A 16,324-nucleotide genomic window follows, 5' to 3' on the forward strand; every position below is an offset into this window, starting at 1 on the left:
AGAACAAGTTCATTGGCTGTTTAACATGGGTCAGTGCCAAGGCGACTGCATACAGCTCTTTAAACTGTGCAGAGCCAGTGACGGCTTCAAAGTAATGGGTGTTATCTTTCCCACCGGCAGGGGGCGAGGCGGAGCACACCACTACGGCAGAGCCGGCTCGCCCACCATCTGTAAAGACATTGGCAGCCTTGACAAGAGGCTTGGTAGAGAAAAGCACGGGGGGTGTCCATTGTAGCCTGGAAAATGAGGTCACCCATCTTGAAGTGCCATAGTGGCAATCTATCTTACCCATAAAGCCCTCCAGGGCACTAGACACACGTGCATTATTTCTCCTGACCCATTCAAAATCTGACAACCGGTAGGGAATAGTTAGCACGTCAGGATCTCTTCCATAATGTCTCAGTTAAGTATCCCTGCCCTTAATTACCAAGTCAGCTAGCTGGTCCATCTGGGAATAAACTCTGGGAGCTCCTCCCACTGATGTGTGCACCCACTGAAGGGGCTCGCCTGATTGCGTAATTGCAGCTGAAGAAAGTTCGGATCCGGGGAGGATCCAAAGGCAAAGTGGGCACTTAGGCTTGTAGCGTGCCAGCTGTGCCTTATTTAAGGCCAATTGGATTTTCTGGAAGGCTGTTTGGAGTGATGGAGTTATTGTAATAACATTAGTGGGCGCCTTGCCCTTCAAAGAGTCATGGAGCGGTAACAGCTCCTCTGTAGGCAGTTGAAGCCAGGATCTTAGCCAATTAATTTCACCTAACAGTCTTTGCATCTCCACCAGAGTATAAGTTGCCTGGAAGGATAACTGGGGCTTGAGTGGGCATACAGAGTCTAGTTTAAGCTCTGCCCCCAAGATCTTGAAGGGGTATACTTTCTGAAACTTGTCATTGGCTATACGCAGCCCTCCTCTTTGAAGGAGTGTTTGGGCCTTGCTATAGGCCAAATCTAGTACTTGGGCATCTACTGATCCAATAATAATGTTGTCCAATTAAATGCATATGGTCCGATCTGCTCCTGTATTAATTAAGAATCGGAACTTTTTTCCAAATATCATGATTACTGTCTCTGGCAATAGGGACTGCCCAGCAAGGGGCTTTAGGCTGTTTATTGCCTTGGTTGGTGGGGAATCTAAAAGTCAGGCTGTAAAGCAGATGTTTTGTCCAGGACACGTTCGGCCTGCCTCTCTCAAGAACCATCCTCCTGGACTCATGAAAATCTGTAGTTTCAAGGCCTCTGAATTTAAAAGTGGCCAGGCCAGTTTTTTTTTTTTTTTTTTTTTTTTTTTTTTTTTTTTTTTTTTGCTGCGGGGCGCCGCCGCCGCAGAAAAGCGGCTGCTGAAATCTGCATATGTATAGTCAAGCTGAGTCTCACATGGGGGAGGGGTAGCAAGCCTGCGGCTGCTCTGCTCATCTCCTGTCTGCCGCGGCTTGGATTCCTGGGTACCGAACGAGATTTGGTCCCAGGGCTTTTTGGAGTAGGCATCGGGGCCCACTCCAGATCAAAATTACCTCCGGCTTCCTTCTCCTGAATCCAGGGGTTCCCCGCCCGGGTCCCAAGAGAGGCAAGCCTTGAGAGTCTTAATGACTCGCAGTGGGAGTTTTCCCCATTGTGCTGTTTGTAATTCCCGCTCTAGTCGGTCCCAAGTTTCCCACGAGAGTGGGTTGGCTCCAGTTAGCCACGGGACCCTGTGGGTCAATTCCTCCCAAATTTGTATGGCGCAGGGCTCTGAGATATTAATCCCTGCGTTTTGGAGGGTGAACTTTAGGATCTTAGGGGGCGAATTGTTTCGCCGACTCTGGACTTGTCCCATCCTCTTACCTGGGGTGGGAGGATCGCGCGTCTCAGGATTTCCAACCTGTTTCCGTCAGGGCCGGTCGGGAGCCGGGCTTTCTTGCGTGGATTCGTGCAACCCACGCTGGGCGCCACTCTGTGGGGACTGCTTTCTCTGCTCCGGCTCAAATTCTTATTTTCTCTCTTATTATCCTCGCATCGCCTTCTCCCCCAACCCTCGGCCTGCAGGTTTGTCGGGGTGAGACGTGGGGATGTCTCCGTCCTGGCGGGCGCGCGACCCGCGTGGCAATGTGACCGCTATCCTACTCTGGGAGCCACGGACATAGACCACGGGTCAGCTTCTGAGAGCGAACTAACTTTATTGAGAGAGGGACAAGGGTAGATGATCCGGGGAAAGGGGGTTGGCCAGGATTCCCATAGGCCACGAGCTGTCAGGTGACCTCCAAGGGGCTGGTCACTTGACCTCCAAGGGGCTACGTCACTCTGAGCGCGCCAAACCAGGGCGGGGCTGGTAGGCGCCAGGCTGGCTGCCAGCTAAGTCGGGGGTCTCTTATCGGACCGGTTTCTCCAGATTCCAATGTAGAGAGGATGGAAGGGCTGCATTCCCCAGCTGGGGGAGGTGCCTCAGGCCCCTTCCATCTAGTGGGGAAGATGGACCCCAACATACTGGTATTAGAACTAGGAAATTGAAAGGGAATACTAAATTAAGAGACACAGGGTAAGAAAAGAGAAACAACTACAAAAGCAATACTTCCCAAACTGTTTGGTGTCAGTGAACTGAACACCTCAGGGGGGAAAGGGGGAGGGGGAGGAGGGCGGGGGTATGAGGGACAAGGTAACAAACAGTACAAGAAATGTATCCAATGCCTATCGTATGAAACTGTAACCTATCTGTACATCAGTTTTATAATAAAAGCTTTAAAAAATTAAAAAAAAGAATCATTTGAAGGGACTGTAGCTTGAGGCTTCCTGTCCTTGATGTTTCTTCAGAGTAATTTCCCATTCATTTTTCATCTCCTAGTGTATAAAGACCTAACTCTATTCAGAATTCTCATCTCCTTCTTAAAACTTAATCCTTAGGCTGATAGTCTTGAACAGCATCACCCTTACCATTTTACCATGAGTCAGTATTATTCTACTTTACATAATTGCAATACAAACCATTTAAAAGTTGTTTATCCAACTTATGTACTGGATATGTCTCTCCTTATCAGCATATTTCAGAACTGTTTAGAGTTTTCCAAAATTAGTTTGTAATTTGGGAATATAGCAGGTGTTTATCTTTTTTGAGCAATGAAGACACATGCAAAGGCATAAGGAGGTAAGCACACTTCTAAATTGACTTGCTCTGGAGGAAAACATTTTTATAAGAAAAGGGATATTTTTGTTTGGAAAGCATATTTAAGAATAGAAAAATGAAGTTGTATTCATTTATCTTAAGCTATCATAAAGCAATTCATATATAACTTTAGAAATGTTATCAAAGAAGATATATGCTATATTTAGTCATAATGCAATCATAAACACAGTCTGTTCAGAGAGCATTTTGTAAATTCCTAGATATTATTTCCTTCTGAGAAACAGTAATCTACATTCTTCCAGACCTCTTAAGATGATGACCACCAAAAAAATTTCATATAGAGAACTAGAATATCAAATGACAGTAGGATCACGGTTCATGTGTCATTAAATTTCACAATGACTTATTTGTTCTAAAAATATTTCTGCATTATTTGTATGTACATGGATGTTGTAACAATGCTATGCGGAGCACTTTAATAATAGTACTCTATGTGTTTGTTAAACCACGAAGCACTATGAAAAATACAAAGGCTAAGTATGATACTGAGAAGAAACAGTATTTAGAAGAATTGGAAAATATATACAACTTGTCATTTCATAAGAAGATACATACCCAGAGATTGCAGATTAATGCTAGTGTAAATATAAAAGTAGAGGATTCATTTGGATGAGGCAAATTCAAATGAGTGGAAGGCATTTAAATACAAAGTAAACCGTTCCCAATTCTCCTTCCATGTCTCAGGTCTCTAATTTAGAGCTACCACACTTGCTCCATTGAGATAAGCACTTCTAGATAGATGGACAGATGTTTGGACACACAGACTTATCTTTCTAGGAGAGTGATGATAACTTACATAACTTGTACATAACTTCTCACTGTTGCAAAGGAAGTGGTAGAATCTAGAATTAAATTTTGTCAATGAATAACATCACTTTCATTTCATCACACTGTGCCATGTTTTGTGTGTCAAAGGACTTGAAACTCATTATCAGAAGCTATATATTATTTATTGTTTCTCTGTTATTTATAGCATAATAGTCAATGGAAGTGATGTAGGGTAATTTATTTTTATTTTATTTGAATTTAGATTTATTTTTTCCCACTGAAGCTGGAACTCAGGGTCTGGGCATTGTTCTTGAACTATTTTGCTCAAGGCTTATTCCCTGAAACTTGAGTCACAGCTCCATTGGGAATGAGGGGGTGTTTAATTGGAGATAAGAATCTCATAGACTTTCCTGCCCAGGCTGGTTTTGAACCGTGATCCTCAGATCTCAGGCTCCTAAGTAGCTAGGATTTCAGGTGTGAGACATTGGTACCTGACATGTTCTTTTAAGACTGCATGCTGGTGAATCCAACTTTGCAATCCCATCACAACCACTAGCCCTCAGAGGTTTACTTGCGATGATATTAACTGCCTTTAAAAATAAGAGAATTTAACCAAGCACTGATGGCTCATGCCTGGAATCCTAGTTACTCAGAAGTCTGAGATCTGAGGATCAAGTTTCAAAGCCAGCCCCGTCTGAAAAATCTGTGAAACTCTAATCTCTAATTACACAACAAAATGCTCCAAGTAGAGGTATAGTTTGAATCTATAGCATATAAGTTTAATATAAGTCAGAGCATGAGGCCTGGGTTCCAGATCCTGAATGGGAATTTAAAAAATGAAAAGAAAAAGAGAGGGGAAAAAAACAGAAAGAAAGAACATTTTATAAATCTTAATGTTCTCAATAATTCCCTTCCCTAATTTTCTCATTACATATTGATAGAATAATACAGACATGAAGTTTTTTTTTTCTTTTTTTTTGCCAGTCCTGGGGCTTGGACTCAGGGCCTGAGCACTGTCCCTGGCTTCCTTTTACTCAAGGCTAGCACTCTGCCACATGAGCCACAGCACAACTTCTGGCCATTTTCTGTATATGTGGTGCTGGGGAAATCGAACCCAGGGCCTTATGTATATGAGGCAGGCACTCTTGCCACTAGGCCATATCCTCAGCCCAAGACATGAAGTTTAAACTTCCACATTTTCAAGTATTCTTTCAGGAATTAAAGTATGTGTCATTATTCAAGTTATAAAAATCACAGTAATAAGTACAAATGATATGTATATCATTAAAATGTTCGTATTAGACAGGGAAAAACATACAAATAATAAAAATAGTATCTCATGGACTATTTTTATTATTATAGTAAAAAATAACTCTTAGGAAAATGGAAATAGACCAGAGCTTCTTTTACCTAATTATTTTATCTATTAAAAATCTAAAGCTAATATCAGATTTAATGGAATGCCCTTACTAGCTTTACCCTTAAAGCGAAAATGAGTACTCTACATAAGTACCAATTAATTCAAAATATTGGAAAATTTGAAATAAACTTGTTCTCAGATGAGTAAGCTATATATTTAAGAAGTATGTCTACATTAAGAATGTGATATATATGAATATACAAATAATAAAAGTATACTAAATGAGACTGTAAGTCCATTTCATGACTATATATGAACATTCCACTTATCTATTGGTGCCCCAAACTTAAGGATAATGAGCAACCTATAATTTCTTAAAACAAATTTAAAAAATTAAAATTTATGAATAAATTAATGAATTCATAAGTAACATTTATATAAGAGCCAGGTGCTGATGGCTCATGCCTGTACTCCTAGCTATTTAAGAGGTTAAGATCTGAGGATCTCAGTTCAAAGACTGTCTAGGTGGAAAAGTTAATTGTTTACTTAGAGAATCTGTCCCCCATTAACCATAAAAAAGAGATGGAAGTTGAGCTGTGGCTCAAGTGGTTGAGCACTAACCTTGAGCAAAAATCTCAGGGACAGAGGCTAAGCCTTGAGTTCAATCTCCAAGTTAAGCACAAAAGAAAAATGACAAATAAATGAAATCACATATAAAATGTACACATACTGTAAGAGGCAAGTGTGTATATGTGTGTGTGTGTATTGTGTTATTTGTTTGATATAATTAATTGGCAGGTAAAAAATTTGTACAGCTTCCAACCAGGGAAAACTAAACACATGACCATCAGCAGCTGTTTAAAGACAAGTGCAGTATGTGGGAAATTACATGGATGTTTAGCTCTTGCCTTAAAATTAAAATTCAGTTCTGGATGTGCAAAAGCTGCTGAATTTTTGTGAGATCCAATCCTCCAAGGGGATGTTTAATAACAACTTTCTTCTCAAAATGCCTGCGTTGTAATCATATGCCACTTAGGTCCCTGAAAAATTGAGGGTGGGAAAAGTGGAAGCAGAGAAGAACAGAGATTTAATTTATTGGGATTTATAATTCATGCTTAATAAACTGTAACAAATACCTAAGAACTAGTAGCTACAGAAGAAGAGAAGATAGAAGCATCACTTTGTTCCATTGTGAATGTGCATAATTAGCCCACCTGATTCCACAGAGGACAGGAAGTAATGAGAATGTGAAAACTGGGGGCTGGGAATATGGCCTATTGGCAAGAGTGCTTGCCTCGTATACATGAAGCCCTAGGTTTAATTCCTCAGTGTGATATACACAGAAAAAGGCAGAAGAGGGTGCTGTGACTCAGGTTGGCAGTGCTAGCGTTGAGCAAGAAAAAGAAGCCAGAGACAGTGCTCAGGCCCAGAGTTCAAGCCCCAGGACTGGAAAAAAAAAGGAGAACATGACAATTCTTGAATATGAAAACTGTTGCATTTGTTAAAATGAATAAAAACAGCCTAACAAACGTAAAAGTGATATCTTCCATATTATGTGAAAAATAATTTCTATAGTAAATTTCTATATTTAACTATAGTGTAATTATAATAATAAATATATACTTATATAATAATTATATATAGTAGTATAATAGCTATATATACTATTACTATATACTATAGTTAATATATAGTTATATATAGTCATCTATAATTCTATAATAACCTCTATAGTAAGCTATAAACCTAATTATTTCTAATATGCATATCCTTTATTTCTGTCATCTGTTTTAAAACATAAATATTGAAATTGACAATTTAAACACACAATGTTTTCATGAAAGAGTTTTAATGGGGTGGGCATGTATCAAAAGATTCAATGTTTTAGAAGAGGTGAGAAGAGAAGAGGGGAAGGGAGAAAGAAGAAGAGGGGAGAAGAGACAAAAGGAGGAGGGAGAGGAGAAAAGAAAGAAGGCAAGAGTGAGAGATAGAAAGGGGAGGAGAGCAGAGGGGGAAGAATAGGAGCAGGGAGAAGAGGAGGAAAGGAGAAGTGCCATGCAGTGGGTATTCATAGTGAAAAAATAAGCTGTGATCATTCAAAACATTTTAGGACATGACTCACATTTTGTGAATAAGCCTGAGTAATAATCATGTGAGCACGCCCTCTGCCAGCACTTCCATTGTGGTAGGCATATAACAATCATAGCTTCAGTGGCATAGGTGTTTTGTCAATCATTGTCTAGTTGAAACACTGAAATGAACATCTAAGCAAAAAGCAAGGCTCAATGTCATCATAACTTATTTTTCTTTTCTTTTGGTCAGTGGAGCGGCTTGAACTCTGGGCCTGGGTGCTGTCCCTGAGCTTTTTATCTCAAGTCTATTGCTCAGAGCAGCTCCACTTCTGTTTTCCTGGTGGTTAGTTGGAGATAAGAATGTAACTGACTTTTCTGCACCAGGTGGCTTCAAACTGTGATCCTCAGATTTCAGCCTCCTGAATATCTAGGATTGCAAGTGTGAGCCACCAACACTCGGTTCAGATATTATTTTTGATATATCATAGGTCAAACCAGAGATATAAAGACATAGCTTTGAAACATTATTGATCCTTCAATCATAGCTTGAGACATGTTTAAATGGCCCAGAGTCAAGATTAGGGTACCAGGAGGGCAAAAACTCTGGGACCCCAAAAGTTAGATGGTGAAGTTATTAGGGATTTCTTTAAGAATACTTGCTTGGACAACTACTTGAATCCTGAGCCCATGCAGAAATCTTAATAAAAGGTAACACTTCTGGCCTAGAACATGTAGAAGATTTTCTTTCATCATTGAATGTGCTGCCCCATCTGAAGTTTCATGATCGCACTCTGGCTTTCAGCTCCTTAACTCTTGCTAACCTCTTCCTACAAAGAATTTCTGGGTGGGAGAAAGTGAGGGAGGAGGAGGTAACAAGTATGACAAGAAATGTACTCACTACCTTATGTATGTCACTGTAACCCCGCTTTACATCACTTTGACAATAAAATTAAATAATAAAAAAAGAATTTCTGGGTTTGGGATAAGGAAAAAGGGGGCATGGAAAACACAACAGGTGCAGAAAGCAGAAAGGAGCCTGGTACAGATACTTAAAATGAGATTCTTTAGAAGCTTGACCAGGAAGGCTAATGTGTAAAACTGAAAAAGCAAGAACTCATTGACTCAGAAGCACAAAAGTGAGGGCTGGGGATATGGCCTAGTGGCAAGAGTGCTTGCCTCGTATACATGAGGCCCTGGGTTCGATTCCCCAGCACCACATATACAGAAAACGGCCAGAAGTGGTGCTGTGGCTCAAGTGGCAGAGTGCTAGCCTTGAGCAAAAGGAAGCCAGGGACAGTGCTCAGGCCCTGAGTCCAAGGCCCAGGACTGGCCAAAAAAAAAAAAAAAAGAAGTACAAAAGTGAACTCTAGGCTAGCAAGGGTTCTTAGGTAATCATCACTAAGGCTAAGTTAGATGGAAGTGTCCGAGTTACTGTAGCAGACAGTAGAGGAATAATGAGAGTGTGAAAGACACGAAAATCCTAGAGATCACATATTATTTGCGGCCAGAAGAATCATCATTGCATTAAGTTGCACTGGTTCATGAAAGTCACAGAAGTGCCCTGATGTGGGCAGCATAACATTTTTAAGGAAGGATTTGAAGGAGAGTCTTCTGCCCCCATAAGTTAAGGGTAAAGGGGCGTCTGTGTTGCTGGGTACACTGCTACCCTTGAGGCTCTTGGCCTGTACAGAAAATTAGGAAGTTGCATTAAAGAACAACGTGGGAGGAAACTAAAATGAGTGTAAAGATTCCCAGTCTCAGAAGACAGGCCAAGAACTCTTGACACGTCCTTTGGGAAGTCAAATAGACCATGGTGTGTGTCACAGGAATAGAAAAGTCAAGCTGCCATTAGGAGCTCCCTGATCCAGTGGGGCCATTCATTCTTCTGGAAGCTGTCTGGGCAGCAATACATTCGGGTTGTTTTCTCTCACTTGGATACCTGTATCTTCATTTCTTGCAAATTTGGAACTAGGAATTGGGAGAGGGAGAACACCTCTGGAGAGCATGGGAGAAGATAAAATTCTTAAATGATTTCATCCATCATGTTTTCTGGATTAAAGACTTTAAAAGAAGTCCATTAACTGAACAGCACCCCTCAGCTCAGCACATCTGTGTGAACATTATGTCACAAATGAGAGGAAGATTCTGATGGCTCAGGTGAGCAACTTGTGTTGCAAATGTTCAGACCCTGATTGAATGTAAGTCCTAGCTAATGAAAATGGATCAAGGGATGATGAGCACACTTCAAGGGTATTGCATATATGTTCATCTGAATTAGGGATGGGAAGGAGAATACAACAGACAAAAGGTGAAAAAATGCAACAGTGATGCACACAAGACAGTATGTTTGAAATGAACTTTACAACTTGAGCAGGGGGTTTGGGGAGTGCAAAAGTGGGAGAAAATGAGGGAGGGAGTAACAAGTTTGACAAGAAATGTACTCACTACCTTACATATGTAACTGTAACCTTGTAAGTACTCATTACCTTACATATGTAACTGTAAACTGTACATCAGCTTGACAATAAAAATAAAATTATCAAAAAGCATTAAAAAGTGAATAAAGGAAAAAAGAAACAGGACAAATAAAAACTTTCAGGCAGGAGGAAAACAAATATTTATCAGAGCAATAAATAAAAAGTTCTTAAGGCTGCACATACACACAACATATAAAATAAAACTAACTAGGGCCATCCCGATTTCCAAGAATGGGAAGAATTTTGAAAAAAATTCATTCCTTTTTGGAAATTTAATTTTTGAGTGAAGGTAGATAATTGCTCTACAACGAATGAACTAATCCATGACATTTAACACCCAAATCTGTTAACAGCACAAGCAATATTTGTTCTTAATTTATTTGTTCTTAATTTTTTAAATTTGCCTCAAGGAAATATATTTCCCAGAGTGGAGCACCACTTCTTAGCCCCACCTTTGTTAAACAAGCCACAAGTTGTCTGGATTTGATTGGGTGTTGGGGCGAGATTGTGTTCCAGGGGAGATATTAATTCAGGGGCTGGTATGCTTATGTTTCTACAGAAGATGGCCAATCCTTCTAGCACCTGCTCTGGTGGATCCGGCAACAAATGCCCCTGAGCATCAAGACCGGGGTGAAATGTCCTCATCCAAGTGATGAGGCCATTCCAATCCAGGCTATGGCTGCTCTTAACCTCTGTAAGAGGTCTCAAAGAGGAAAGACAGCCTCTCTGCCCACATGGGGAGAGGTATGCTCTGATAACCTGTACCTCTATGGCAGGGTTATATCAGAGAAAATGTATTGGGCCTATATTTCTAACCCTCCTTTATTGCATCCATATTTATGGACAGAAGCCCTGTCTCTGTTTCTACATCTATTCCTGATTTACTCTCTCCCCCTTATGGGTCCTGTATTCCAGTCTTTCCTTTGGAAGAAGAACAATCTTTTAACTTCTCTTACTCTCAGTTATCTGAAGCTATCTGTCTAGGCCATTCTCCATGTTATCCCTTTGGATATCAATATTGGATTCAGCATGGAGGATCATATAATTTTAGTAGGACTCGGTTGATTAGAATGTTTTCTTGGTCTGTGGGATCTCATACCTATAAGATAGACAATTATCCTATTCCTGTTGGTCTGCCTAAATGTGACATTTTTACTTATCGAACTTAAATTTTACTGAAAGGCACTGGGGAAATTGCTGAGGATTTTTCCAACCATATGGAATACATCTCAACATATTTGGTATGATTGAGGACCTTTTGGTGTGTGGTTACAAAACTGCACCGAGTATAACTCATCTTGTGACCCTACTTTCTCTATGAATATCTCCAATGCCATTTCTGCTGAACAGCTTTTAGGATGGTTTGGAGCAGGTTTTAGTGACCCCTGGCCTGCTCTTGTCCATGAAAACATGCTATTTCCTCCCCAGTGCCATTTATGGAAATTAGCCACCTCTCTGGCCTCTGTATTGATAGCCAATGGAATTTATGCTGGAACTGAAAAATCTTTGGCTTCTTACAATTTTACAGTTGTAAAGGCCTATAATCTTTCTGCTTGTGTTCATTTCCCACTAGGGCTAATGGTTGGCTCCATAGGTATAGTTATAATACCATATCCTGTACTAATTGCAAGCTGTACACTTGTTTAAATAACAATGTCACCTTTAATTTTAGTCAAGATAGGATTACGATTTTGACCCAGCGCCATTCACTTTGGGTGCCGGTTCGCATGCATCATTCATGGGCTAGAGGATCTGTACAAGGACTAGTAATATGCTTTTTAAAAGAAGCTATTGAAGAGGAGTCACGTGCTTGGACTGATTGTTGCAGGACTCGTTGGCATGATTGCTATTGCTACTACCACAGTGCTATCCAGATCCACATTGCGACAATCTGTACAAACTCATGACTTTATGGTGCAATGACATCAGGACTCCCATAAATCATGGCAACATAAGTTGGAAGTAAATACACACCTTCAAGATGAGGTAGAACCCATTAAAGGAGGAGTGCTTTGGCTTGGACAGAAATACCTGGTGTTATAGTGACGACTGTTTTTGACCTGTGGTTGGAATTCAAGTCATGTCTGTGTAACACCTTACAAATATAATGCCTCAAAATATGAATGGAACAATATACAAATGCTTATTATATGGCGCCATCATGAATGGTTCTCTAAGTGAGCAAAGTTGGTACAGGGAGGTTTTTGAGGCTTTTCAAAAGGAATTAGCAAATGCCTCTTCTATTGATGAGATAGCCCAGGCACTAGCCAAGACTTTAGAAAGATTAGGCTCAAGGGGATGGTGGCAAAGTATTACACACAATGTAGGAAGTGCTTCTATTGCCTTAATACTTATGTTATGTATTTTTGCCTTAGGATACTGTTCTATCATAGGAGTAATGAAGCGTTTTGCTTAGAATCAATCTTCTGATATTTTACTCACTGCACTTAAGCTTACTTGTGAAGTGGCTGCAGAAAAAAAATAAATAAAGGGGGAATTGTGGTGCAATGATTCTCTGATCTGTGGTGATCTCAGCCTCAGTAAAGTCCTGCTGACACCTCTTGGGACACCGGAGGACCATGAGAAGAAAACTTCCACTAAGGCATTTCTAAGTCTGATGACTGAGTGAACCATCTGGTCTTGATACAGTTCTTCTGATAAGATAGTTCCTTGGAAGATTTATTTACACAGACGCAGGAGAAGAGGGTTTTATTGTGGGTAGGAAGTTTCACTGTTAAGATAGTTAGCTCAGCACAAACAGTAATTAGGAAATAGATGTAGCCATGCCTTAACAAGTCTTATCTTATGATGTATATCCTTTTGTCTCATTTTTACTATTGAAGTTGTGAAGTGATGCCTTAGGACCCTATTTCTAAAACAGTATATAAATGCTGGCCCTCCTAAAATAAAACATTCATTGGTTCCTTTGCCTTTGGATCTCCCCTGTCCTGACTTTCGCCGTTTCAGTTTTCGGGTCCAGGCCTCCCTCTAGAGGGCCTCCTGACATAGAAGTATCACAGGCTTTTCTGCTTGGGCTGGTTTTGAGCCAGGATCCTGTAATCTCAGCCTCCTAAGCAGTTAGGATTACAGAAACCTGGCTATGTTTCTATTTTTAGAATCTAGTAGTTGTGAAAATCAAATCAATAAGTTATTGAGCAACTCTGAATAGATGTGGAATCTGTTTAAAAGTAGGTCATTAGGATTGTTCTCTAGCTTGGTGAAGTAGCAGCATTTCTTTTATGGCCAGTGATGTAGAGCACTGTTTCATATGTCTCTTGGCCATTCTCATTTCCTCCTCAGAGAAGTCTCTTTTTAAATCTTTAGCCCACTTGTTCAGGGGGTTATTGGTTCTTTGTGGTTTTGTTTTGGAGGAAGGTAATTTTTTTAGTTCTGCATATATTTTAGATATGAGGTCTTTGTCCATTGTATGGCCAGTAAAAATCTTTTCCCAATCTGTGGGCTTTCTGTTTATTTTGCGAGCTATGTCCTTTGCCGTATAGAAGCTCTGCAGTTTGATGCAGTCCCATTTGTCCATCCTTTCTCTGATTTGTAGCATTTCTGGGTCTTTGTTAAGGAAGTTCCGTCCTGTGCCAAGAAGCCCAAGTGTTTCTCCTACTTCTTCCTTTAGTGTTTTCAGGGTATCTGTTTTAATTTCAAGGTCTTTGATCCATTTGGAATTGATTTTGGTGCAGGGTAATATATAAGGATCTAGTTTTAGTTTGTTGCATGTGTTGAACCAGTTTTGCCAGCACCATTTGTTAAAGAGGCTATCTTTCTTCCGAATGGATCAGGAAAATGTGGTACATATACACAATGGAATTTTATGCCTCCATCAGAAAGAATGACTGCCCCATTTGTAAGGAAATGGAAGGACTTGGAAAAAAATTATACTAAGTGAAATGAGCCAGACCCAAAGAAACATGGACTCTATGGTCTCCCTTATAGGGAATAATTAGCACAGGTTTAGGCTAGTCACAGCAGAGGATCACAAGAGCCCAATAGCTCTTCTCTTATGAACACATAAGATGATGCCAAGTGAAATGAACTCCATGTTATGGAAATGACTGTTACATCACTGTTGTAACTACTTTCAACATGCGATGTTAAACCGTAGCTTCTATTATTGATAATCTTCTTGTATCCCCTTCCTGTGGTTGTACCTGCACTATCTCTGTATCTTATCTGAGTACATTGAAAACCGTCTATATTGGTATTACCACTAGGAACCTGGAACGGAATACCAAAATTGAGAGATACAGGATAAAATGACAAATGACTACAAAATCAATACTTGCAAAACTGTTTGATGTAAATCAATTGAACAACTCATGGGAAGAAAGGGAAAGGGGGAGGAGGGAGGGGGGTATAGGGTAGGAGGTAACAAACAGTACAAGAAATATATCCAATGCCTAACATATGAAACTGTAACCTCTCTGTACATCAGTTTGACAATAAAAATTGCAAAAGAAAAACACCTCACTTTGGAGATCAGGCCAACAATTCAGAAGCTAATTTTCTCATTCAAGGTCACACAAGCGGTGGCTGCACTGCCCTCAGTGGCTTGCTTATAAGTGGAAATATAAAATCTCAGAGACTGTCATTCTTGTCACCTCCCATTTCAATACAAATGTTTGAATTGTGATCCTTGGAAACTACAAGGGTTTAGATGTGTAGGCTGCATAGATCTTTGCTTTGATCAGCAACAGATTGTGAGGAAGAGCTTAAACAGTGGAGAAGCTGTTTCTCCTTTCCATCATTCCACAACAGTGTGCTATACTTTCATGGGGAGAGGCAGGCTTGATACTTACTGTACATAACAGAAGAGAAGCCAACGGCAACTGAGGGTCATCTGTGGTCCTCATTCTGAATTGTTCCAGGGGCTCCCTTGTCTTTGTCTTGGTCTTGAGAGTTAAGCTAAGGTGGCATTGGCAGTATTGGCAAAAGGAGCTCTCATTAATTAAATCTCAGTCCTTGTGCCAGCAAACTACCTTTGATTTCTTCTCTCACCAATGTTTTAGTCTTGTTGCAAGTTTCACTTTCTGTAGGTTCCAGCAAAGAATACTTACGTGGAATGATGTGCTGTACAAATATCTTGTAATATATTGATTGAGCAGAGTGCCAGTGCCATGGCTCATGCCTGTAATGCTAGCTACTCTGGATGTGGAGATCTGAGGATCTCATTTCGAAGCCAGGCCATTCAGGAAATTCCATTAGACAGTTTTTGTTTTAATTTTCTTTATTGCCAAAGTGATGTACAGAAGGTTTACAGTTTCATACACAGTGAGTACATTTATTATGTTTGGTTTGGTTTTGTGCCAGTCCTGGGGCTTGAACTCAGGTCCTGAGCACTGTCCCTGGCTTCTTTTTGCTCAAGGCTTGCACTCTGCCACTTGAGCCACATTGCCACTCCTGGCTTTTTCTATGTATGTGGTGCTGAGGAATCAAACCCAGGTCTTCATGTATACGGGATGAGCACTTTACAACTAGGGCATATCCCCAGCCCCCATTGAGTACATTTCTTATCCAAGTTGTTACTTCCTCCCTCATTTTTGTCACTCCTTTCCCCCTCCCCATTTCCTTTCCCCCCCATAAGTTGTACAGTTGGTTTACAGCATATAGTTTTGTAAGTCTGGCTGTTGCTTTGGTTCATCTTTTATCATTTGTCTCTCCATTTTGATGTTCCCCTTCCCCACCCTAGTTCCAATAAGCATATATACAAGAGCCAAGGTACCAAAATCAGTTACAGTGACATCAAGGGTAAAACCATGGGGAAAAAGACAAAAGAAAAAGGCATAATTTCACATGGCATGTTGAAAATAACAAGGATGATAAACTACTTGTTTCCGTAACTTGGAGTTCATTTCGCTTGGCATCTTCTTATGTGTTTGTGTATGCATAGCTATTGAGCTATTGTGATCTTCTGCTATGACTATCTTAGACATGTACTAATTATTCCCAATGAGGGAAACCACAGAGTCTATGTTTCTTTGGGTTGGGTTCACTTCACTTCATGTGATTTTTTTCCAAGTCCTTCCATGAGATTCTTATCTCTAATAAACCACTCAGAAATGCCAGAAGTGTCACTCTTACCTTGAGCAAAAAGAAGCTCAGAGAAAGTACCTAGGTCTAGAGTTCAAGCCCCAAGACCAGCAAATAGTAATAATAATAATAGTAACAACAATAATGTTGATTTAGTCAGTGACAAAGGAAAAAGAGAGAAAATATATTTCTGAAAGTGTTCAGTATTGAGTATATCTTACAACTGAAATATAAATTCTTATTTTCTTAAACTAGAAGTATTATTTTTCATGAATGCTACCACCTGAATATTGGGGTAGATTTATGAAGTATAGATAAACTTCTATAGAAATTCTATAGCACAAAATCTTGTTAAATTTGTATAAATCACAGCCAAAGAAAACTGTTATAATAACAAAAACCAAACACAAAAAAAAGTGCTTTCAGTTGAGCTGTCAGCCCAGGAGATCTGTAGGAATAT

Source organism: Perognathus longimembris, chromosome 24 (assembly GCF_023159225.1).
Source record: "Perognathus longimembris pacificus isolate PPM17 chromosome 24, ASM2315922v1, whole genome shotgun sequence".
NCBI lineage: Eukaryota > Metazoa > Chordata > Mammalia > Rodentia > Heteromyidae > Perognathus > Perognathus longimembris.